This window comes from Mustela nigripes, chromosome 1, assembly GCF_022355385.1.
Source record: "Mustela nigripes isolate SB6536 chromosome 1, MUSNIG.SB6536, whole genome shotgun sequence".
Classification (NCBI taxonomy): Eukaryota; Metazoa; Chordata; class Mammalia; order Carnivora; family Mustelidae; genus Mustela; species Mustela nigripes.
Genome location: NC_081557.1, coordinates 223,601,284 through 223,611,664, shown reverse-complemented (window position 1 = coordinate 223,611,664; position 10,381 = coordinate 223,601,284).

Below are 10,381 nucleotides of genomic sequence, written 5' to 3'. Positions count from 1 at the left end.
TATAGATTGCTAACAGCTACATGGAAGAGATACACAGGGCACAGTGTGGGTAAAGGGTATGGCGCTTCCATGCCCACACCCACCCCCCTCCCGCACCCTCTCTCTCTCTCTCTCTCTCCCCTCTCTGAGTGCACCATTCTCCCTAAATCTCCTGGTATTCACCAAGCCAGAAACTCTCTGAACCCCTCCTTTGGGATGTTTATGGAATCTTCATTACATAAGCACGACTGATTAAATCATGGACCATTGGTGATTGAACTGAACCTCCCGGCCTCCTTCTCTTCCCTGGAGTTTTAAGGCAGGGGTATGGGGGTGAGAGCAGTTGGCTCAGCCTGGTGGTTCGCAGTCCTGCAGTTGGCTCCTTCATCGCTTTTGAAAAGTCATCTCACCAACATAACAAAAGAAACATTGATCTCTCTTTTTTTTTTTTTTTTTTTAAAGATTTTATTTATTTATTTGTAAGAGAGAGAGAGTGAGAGCGAGCACAGGCAGACAGAGTGGAAGGCAGAGTCAGAGGGAGAAGCAGGCTCCCTGCGGAGCAAGGAGCCCGATGTGGGACTCGATCCCAGGACGCTGGGATCATGACCTGAGCCGAAGGCAGCTGCTTAACCAACTGAGCCACCCAGGCGTCCCTGATCTCTCTTATCATAGAAAATTCCAAGGCTTTTTAGGAACTCTGCACCAGAAATGAGGACAAAGACTAAATACATATTTCTTTCTTTCTTTTTTCTTTTTGAAGATTTATTTATTTATTTTGGTGGAAAGGGAGAGAGAGAGAGAGCAAGAACAGTGGAGAGGGACAGAGGGAGAGAGAGAATCTTTTTTTTTTAAATTTTATTTATTTATTTGACACAGAGAGAGAGATCACAAGTAGGCAGAGAGGCAGACAGAGAGAGGAGGAAGCAGGCTCCCTGCTGAGCAGAGAGCCCAATGAGGGGCTCGATCCCAGGACCCTGGGACCCTGGGATCATGACCTGAGCCGAAGGCAGAGGCCTTAACCCACTGAGCCACCCAGGCACCCCGAGAGAGAGAATCTTAAGCAGGCTCCCCAGTGAGTTCAGAGCCCTACGCAGGGCTTGATCCCAGGACCCTGAGAATCATGACCAAGAGTCAGTTACTCAATTGACTGGGCCACCCAGGCACCTCTTCAAGGATTTATTTATTTATTTATTTAAGGAAGGGCCAAATATATATTTGTTATTATAAATCACAATATCACACATAAGCAAAGGCCACACACAAGCCAGGTCCGAAGTCAAGGGCAAAACTGAGGCATAAAGGAACTTGTTGAGAAGCAATCTGAGCCTGAAGATTCCAGTTAAAAACAACCCAGTAGCTTCCAAAAATCCAGGAGGGGAAGGGCACCCAAGGGCTTCTGCCTCACATCCTAATTGTTAGGGTACCTTCCAGATGAGGCCCCTATAGTTTCACTTGGAGTCTGGTGTTTCCAAGAAAGAGAGCATCCTATGGGAGTCCCTGGCCATGGCCCACTGGCCCTCTAGCAGCCCTCAGGCAAAGTCCTGTGACAGAGCAGGGACCACAGAGGCCTTCACCACAGGTCTCACTGCCACAAATTTAGACCTCTCACATGACCTTCACCAAAGGCTACATGCAATATTTCCAATGAAATTCAATCTTTTTATATGGGTTTCACGAAGAGTTGTGTGCCTGTGACCACAATCAACAAGTGCACCATTTCCTTTACCCACCCCAAAGTTCTCTGGACCCCCTCTCTATTCAGTCATCTCTCTTCCTGCTCAGCCCCCAGCAACCACTGCTTTGATGTCTGTCCCCAAAGTTTTGCCTTTTCTAGGTCGTGTGATGGAATCAGAGTCTGGAGCCTTTTTTGAGTAGCTTCTTTCACTTGGCAAGGGGACTTTGAGATCAATCCAATTATTTCATATAATCAGTAGTTCATTCTTTTTTGTTGCTAAGTAACATGGCATTGTATGATACGTTACCACAAACTTACTTATTGCCTATACATTTATTTACAGGAATTCTTCTTTCACAATTCTGGAGACCAGACGTTCAACATCAAGATGTCTCTGAGAGATTCTATTTCTTATCTCCTCCAGCTTCCGGTGGTTCCGGTGTTCCCGGGTTGGGACCTGCATAACTCCAATCTCTACCTCAGCCCCCTATGGCCTTCTTCTCCTCTTCTCCCTCTGTGTGTCACTTACAAGGACAGTTGTCTTTGCGTTTGGGACTCAGTTTGGATAATCCAGGATGATCTCTTCTCAAGGAGCTCAATTTTTTTTCTTCAAATTTTTATTTAAATTCTAGTTAGTTAACATATAGTGTAATATTGGTTTCAGGAGTAGAATTTAGTGATTCGTCACTTAAAGACAACACCCAGTGCTCGTCATAGGTGCACTCCTGCACACCCATCACCCATCTAGCCCATCCTCCACCTCCCTCCCTCCATCAACCCTCAGTTTGCTCTCTATTGTTTAGATTCTCTTTTTTCCCCTTCCCATATGTTCATCAGTTTTGTTTCTTAAATTCCACATGAGTAAAAGCATATGGTATTTGTCTTTCTCTGACTTATTCGCTTAACATGATACACACTAGCGCCATCCACATCATGGCAAATGGCAAGATTTCATTTTTTTGGTGGCTGAGTTAATATTCCATTGTATATATCTATACTACCTCTTCTTTATCCATTCATCAGTCGATGGACATTTGGGCTCTTTCCATAGTTTGACTATGGTTGATAATGCTGCTATAAACATTGGGGTGTATATACCTCTTCAAATCAGTATTTTTGTATCCTTTGGATAAATCCCTAGTGGTGCAATTGCTGGGTCATAGGATAGCTCGATTTTTAACTTTCTGAGGAATCTCCATACTGTTTTCCAGAGTGGCTGCAGCAGTTTGCATTCCCACTGACAGTATGAGAGGGTTCCCCTTTCTCTGCATCCTTGCCAGCACCTGTTGTTTCTGTGTTGTTAATTTTAGCCATTCTGACAGGTGTGAGGTGGTATGTCATGATGGTTTTGATCTGTATTTTCCTGATGAGTGATGTTGAGCATCTTTTCATGTGTCTGTTGGCCCACTGTATGTCTTTTTTGGAGAAATGTCTATTTATGTCTTCTGCCTATTTCTTAACTGGATTACTTGTTTTTTGACCTCGAGTGTAGCAACTTCTTACTAGACGGGTTGCTGGAGGCAAGGGAAACAAAAGCATAAAAAAAAGTATGGAGGACATGGGAAGTTAGAGAGAAGGGGGTTGGGGTAAATTGGAAGGGGAGGTGAACCATGAGAGACTATGGACTCTGAAAAACAATCTGAGGGGTTTGAAGTGGTGGGTGGGTGGGAGGTCGGGGTACCAGGTGGTGGGTATTATAGAGGGCACGGATTGCATGGAGCACTGGGTGTGGTGAAAAAATAATGATACTGTTATGCTGAAAATAAATTTTTAAAAAAATTAAAAAGAAAAGAATGAGCTATTGAGACTTCATGAAGATAAAAAGCTCTTGCACAGTGAAGGAAGCAATCAACAAAACTGAGAAGCAGCATACGGAATGGAGAAGATATTTGCAAATGACATATCTGATAAAGGGTTAGTATTCAAAATCTATGAAGATCCTTACTTTAATTACATCTTCAAGGACCCTAAAAAAGGTCCCATTCACAGGTTCCAAGGATTAGTACCTGAGTATAACTTTGGGGGGGGGGTGGGCTACCATTCAACCTAGTCCATTTGGATAGACTAGTTTGTTTCTTCTTTCATCAGATGATGCACAACTGGGTTGTTTCTAATTTGGGGACATTATAAATGCAACTTCTCTAAACATCCACAAGTCTTTGCAAAGACCTATACTTTCATTCCTTTGAGTGTGGGATTAGAGGGTCATTCCATCACTTTGTAACATATAAACTGCTTCAAGAAATGGAAATGGCGGGGTGCCTAGGTGGCTCAGTGGGTTAAAGCCTTTGCATTTGGCTCAGGTCATGATCCCCGGGGTCCTGGGATCAAGTCCCGCATTGGCTCTCTTCTCCACGGAGAGCCTGCTTCCCCCTCTCTCTCTGCCTGCCTCCCTGTCTACTTGGGATCTCTCTCTTACTTTATTTTAAATAAAATAAAATCTTTAAAAAAAGAAAATGGAAATGGCCTATCTCTCTCTGTCCACCTCGTGCCCAGAAGTGCCCAGAAGCCCCAGCCCTAGCTCTTACCAACTCTTCTCTGCCCTGGCTTCAGGCAAGTTCCGGTTTGGTCTTCCTACCCTGTCCCTTGCCCCCAGGCCCCTGTCCTTCCAGAATCAAGGACATTTATAGAAACCAGTTTTTAGAGAGGAGGAGACTGACTAAGCAGGGCCCCGGGACGGAGTCTCATTTCCGCTGGCCTGCTTCCTCGGGCACCAGGCACCAGCCCCCAGGCTCAGATGTGGCAGTGTCTCTTTCTGTCACTGTGCCTGGCTCAGTACTATGGAGCAGGACGGGGAAGCCACAGAGAGATGGGTGGGCTGCCGTGCCCTGCTCAGCCCCCCACCCTGGGACCACAGCCGGGTGCCCCCAGACAGACCCGCCGAGATGCCATTTCATAATCAACCTGTAATTGCATTATCTCAAAAAATAAATGAACAGTCATTATGGCTAATCTGCTCAGACTCCCCAACCAAAACAGGAACTCAAACAGCCTGGCCTGTGTTTGGTTACACGTGTCCTCCATTTGGTTCAAAGGAGTTCTGTTTAACGTCAACATTTGCTTTTGAAACTTTTTTTGTTGTGCAGTTTTTTTCATTATTTGCTCCTGCTTTGTCCTTGCCCGGCGTGAGAACACCCGGATGCTGGGGCCCTAACCCGCTCATTCGGCATCTGTGAGATCCTGCACACCTGCGTGACCCTCGAACGCCAGCTTATCTGAGGATACCCTCAGACTCCCGGAGCCAGTGGGGCTGTTTGGCCACATGGCTCGCTGGTGGCCCACCTGTTCTCCCCTGAAGGCAGCCTCCTCCCCTGCAGGTGAGAAAGCTCTCGCTGTCTCCACCTCCCGCTTGGAACATTTGCTCAGAGGCTCTTCAAGGTCTCTGTCCTTGACCTTCTGGCTACACTGGAGCCCTAACTCAGCCTGTTGCTGCTCTGCGCGGTGTCGTTGGAGGCTCCACGTCATCTCTTACCCTCCAGGATTCATTCCCCTCCACTTAAAAAGCCCCCTGTAACCAGTTGTGTGTTGAGATGCCTCGGTGTTTGCAGGACTTGGGAATCCTAACAGAGGGTCTGTTTCCTCGGCAGGGATGGAGAAACCCTCCTCCTTCCCTGCTACTTGCGCTGTTATACTCCGAGGGCATCCTGAATCGTGGGCAGCGTAATCTACCGTGACAAACGTGGTTTCTGGGAGGCGGAGAACAGGGAGCATTCCCCTTCTTACTAGAGATGCAGGTAGCTGTTCAGACGCAGGTGACTCCGCCCCGCCCCCCGCCCCGCCCCCACTCCTCCACCTGCTGAGAAATCTCGGGGGATGAAAGCCCCTGGCTTCAAGCATAAGGCGGGGTCGCCTTTTCTCTGCCCAGCAGGCTGCCTTCCACCTAAAAGCGTAGATGAGCTTCCACTTGATCCAAATTCAAATATAGCGTCCCACGAATGGCTGCTTTACCCATTCGACTGCATTTTTACGTTTATCAACAATCTCTGTGGGGCAGATTTCATCACTCGTTTCAGAGATGAGAGGGCTGAGGCTTACAGAAGGAAAGCAAGCTAGGAGAGACACGGAACCTGACCCCTAGCCCAAGTCTGTGCCCCGAAGGCACAGTGGCCTTTTCTGTGGGGAGCGGCCTTCCCCAGCTCTGACATAACTGACAATATGCTCTCGCACCAGTTAGTCGCTCTGAGCCTCAATTGCCTCCTCCATGAAATGGGTAATTGTGGAGCGTTTTAACACAAGCTCAGCGGGGTAGAGCGGTTAGCTCTGTTTGTGGCATATGGGTACTCAGCAAGTAGTACTGACCTCTGTTCCTTCGTAATAGCCTTCCAGCTTTTGAAGACAGTCAGGCCATGGAATCTGCACCTTCATGACCATCTATGGCAACCCCCCCCCCACCCCGCCTCGCCAAAGTTACAGATGAGGAGACAGAGGCCAGAGCGTTTAGGGGAACTTCCTATGGCCAGGCTATGTGTTCCTGAGAGACTGGGACTGACGCATATATATCCTGAATTCACGTTCATGCTCTCTCTCTCTTTTTTTTAAAGACTTTATTTATTTATTTGACAGAGAGAGACACGCTAGAGAGAGAGCAGGGAGAGTGGGAGAGGGAGAAGCAGGCTTCCTGCTGAACACGGAGCCTGATGTGGGGCTCTATCCCAGGATCCTGAGATCACGACCTAAGCCAAAGGCAGACCCTTAACGCTTAACGACTGAGCCACTCAGGTACCCCGATGTTCGTGCTCTTTCAACTACAGATTGGAGTTCATCAAAGCTGACTTTGGAAGAAAGGAATGCTTATATCTTGGCCTCTGAGCTTCTCAGCTGCATTCCAAGCCCCTCCTTGACCCAACTTCTTTCCCTCCCTCCCTCCTTCTTTCCCCCCATTCCTTTATCTTTTGATAACGAATTGCAATTGAGGAAAAAATTACAAAGGAAAGACAGATGTGGGCGGATAGTTCTTGATCCTTGGTTCCCAATGTGCGGTCCCTGGATCAGTAGCAGCATCACCTAGAAACTCATCCGAAGTGCAATTTCTTGGGCTCAACCCAAGCCACTGGAGTCAGAAACTCTCTTAAAATGAATCTTATGATAAATACTTCAGAGACATTAAAAATATATACTGTATCCTTCAAATGAACTAAGAACAGGATATTATGAAAAAACAAGAAAGAACTTTAGAAAATGGGAAAAAAAAAAAAAAAGCGGGGTGGGGGGGAGAAGAACCAAATGAGAAAATAGAGAAGGAGACAAAAATAAATAGAGGGATCTCTCTGAAAATGGAATAAAAAGACAAAGAAATTAAAAAAAAATAAAAGACAAGAAAATTAAAGAATCCATTGGGGTGGTAGGGTTGGGAAGGTTGTCTGACTGGTAGGAATTGTGGAAATAGAGAACAGAGACAATAGAGGGGAATAAAATTTCAAAGAACAAACACCATAGAAAACTGTACCAAAGCACCAAAGTTCATGAATCCTACCCACTTCCTTTTACCTAATAATGGAAATTTCATTGAAAAAAAAAAAAAAAACAGAACCAAGAAACCCAAGATACTAAATTGATTTTTTCCCATCCCATATTCTTGGCTGCCAAGAATCCCTTCATTCCTACTGTTGATATTCTTGTCTCTGCATTGTGTCTTTGGTCATGAGGAGTTCCTGTCACCTCTAGACTTCCACGGTAAGTCATTCTTTACCAAGCTTCTGGATTAAAGCTTAAGCCTGGGTTTTCAAGATAGATTGGACACATCACCCAAAAGTGTGACTAAGACAGTCATCTGTTCAGCAAATATTTACTGAGCACCTACTATGGGCTAAGCACTGTGCTAGGGCCTGGGGACACAGCAAAGAACAAAACAAAGCTCCTGGTCTCAACGAATTTTCATACTGGTTCGCGGGCAGAAATAAACAAGTTGATGAGTAAATACACAAAGTGTCAGGTGGTGATAAGCATGGTGAATAAAAAGCAAGTCAAGGGTATAGAGAGCAAAGGGAGTAGAAGTACAATTTTGCATAAGGTGTATAAAGATAGTAACCTGCAGGAAGCGAGGGCATAGATCTTGGGAACATCAGAAGAAGAATGTTCCAGATGGTTTTTGGTAATTTCACTGTTAAGCGTTTTTGCCACGTAACTAACTGGCCATAAAAGATAAAAGATAAAAAGATAAAAGATAAAAGATTTTTCCATAAAAGATTAAAACCATGAAAAATCAGAGAGGGACATTAATAAGAACATAATGAAACATGAAAAATGAGTAACAGAATTAAAAACTTTATTGCAAAACACAAAATATTTTAGTATATTTGAAATGTGTGTAGATTCATAGCAACGTGCAAACAATGGCTTATATCTTGTGGATTCTATCTAAGCACTTGTCTTCAGAGTCCTTCGTTACTAGTATTACATTTTTTTGGTGATTCATCTCCTTGTTCAGTATTGTACTTTTTTTTCCGCTAAAATTTCTTCTTTCATTAAGAGAAATATCAGTTGTTAAATACTAGGATGCACTTTGTACTGCATTCTGAAAGCTCTCTACACTGTTTTGTTCTTGGCATATGTCCCAAAGTTCTCTGGGAAATCTGGGTTCAGAACTGTGCCACTGTATAGACAGACCGTTATGAGGGCTAAGATTTATATAATATTAAAATGGGAGTGCTGCATCAATGGGGAAATGAGACCAAACTGTCAAACCAAACAGTCAACAAGTTATTATTTTTTATTAATTTATGGCAAAATTACCTTATAGCTAATTAGTTATGCAGCAGAGGTATCCATGGTAAAGATGCTTATGGCAAAAATAGTGGGTGCTCTTTGAGACCTGGAAACCACCAATGCAAAGGCCCTGAGGTGAGAGCACGTTTGGTGAGATCTGGGAAAGACTAAAGAAGTCAGTGTGTCTGGAATATGGTGGGCCAGGGGAGAGGGTGAAAGATGACCACCAACAGTAGCAAGGCCGGTGACCGTCATGAGAAGAACTTTGTATTTTACAATGAGCAAGACGGGAAGTCAATGGGCAGCTTTAAGCAGCAGAGGGACACATTTTCAAAGAATTCCTCTTAAGGGGGCCTGGGTGGGGGGGTGGGGCACAGGGCAGGCAGAAGGAGCAGTTAGAAAGTGACTGTAATAACCCACATGACAGCCAATGGTGGCTTGGCTCACAGTGGTGGTGGTAGAGGTGATGAGAGGTGGTCAGAGTTTGAATATATTTTGAAGGAGTTGTTGACTAGCTTTACTGATGGACCACATGTGGGATGTGAGAGGAAGAAACGAATCAAGACTGACTTCAAGTTTCCTCCCTAAGCCATTGGAAGAGTGGATGCACTGTTTACCCAAAGGGGAAGATGGGCTGGGAAAGGGGGAGAGGTTGGGACTGGGGAAGGGGGGGGAGAGGGGGAAGGGAAGAAATCATGGGTTAGCCTTCAGAGATCAAGTCAGCAGTTATATCTACAATTCTGGAGGGCAGGCAAAAGTTTGGGTGAAAAGAGGATGTGGGTGGTCATCTCCCTCTAGACATGGGATGGGGACAGGTCACTGTGGGGAGGGTGTAGTCGGTGAAGAGGAGGGGACAGGACTTTGCATTGGGGCTGTCCCAGGTTTGCAGGCTGGGGAGATGAGAAGGAGCTAGCGCCGCAGACCGACAGAGTTGCCAGAAATCTTGGTGTCCTGGAAGCCAAGTAAAAGAGGGTTTCAGAAATGAGAGAATCATCCCCTGTGGCAAGGAAGTCAGGAAAAGGATGCTCAAAGTCTTAAAGCAACACTATAATGAAGCACCTTCCACCTTGCTCAAAAAAGGTGGGTTTACAAATATTTTTCTTCAATAGCTCAGTAAACAAAGTGCTCATATGTTTTAACGTGCAGGCTTTGGTCTTTTTAAGTATCTCCACTTTTGCTACACAGGTTGGAAAGGGAAACATACAAAAGCACGGTATCAGTATGCCCTGGGCTCCAGTGCCTGTGGTCGTCTTTCTCTTCCTGTCCATGGAGAGCCAGACTCCAGGATCTGTGCCCGAAGCTCTGCTCTGGACACGCAGCCAGGGTTCAAATCACAGGACACAAAATGTTAGACATCACATTCCAAAGAGACCCCTGGCGTTGTTAACACATATTCAGAGGTTGCTAGTGGCGTTGGATGGTAATGTGTGTGTGTCTGCCTTTGGGCTAGTGATGTTTCTGGACTTTCCCTCCCGCCCCCTCTCTGCTTACCTTGCATCTACAATCTTCTTTCCTGGAGGGAACTTGGATACCGTCGATGTCATTTAGATCTAAGATCACAGGGAGGGGAAGAAAACATGGCCTTTCGAGAGCCAGGGCAGTTTGGCTGCTTTGAGTGAAGATGCCACTCGTGAAGATTTTTGTCATAATTCAGTCTCTCTGAACTTGCAGAATTGCTGATGAGGAAGGGAGCTTTAAAATGAGGGGTTTGGGTGTTTTTTTCAAACCCAAGATACTTTAAATGCAGAAGTTGTTCAATGTTCCTCTAATTTCTGGGTACGCCGACTTCTTAGATGCTACAAGGCTCTGGGGTTTCTGACACATTGTCAGGTCAGCTCCTGTGTATCTCAACCATAAACTGCATGTGAACCTTTCCATTTTTAGACAGGCCACATAATCGGCCCTATAAGAAGCATCTGCCTAGCCCATTTGCAATTTGGTATTGAGGTCTTCTCGAGTATAAAGAGAAAATTTAATTCTGTGCTTAAAAAACAGTAAGGTTTGGAGCACCTGGCTGGCTCG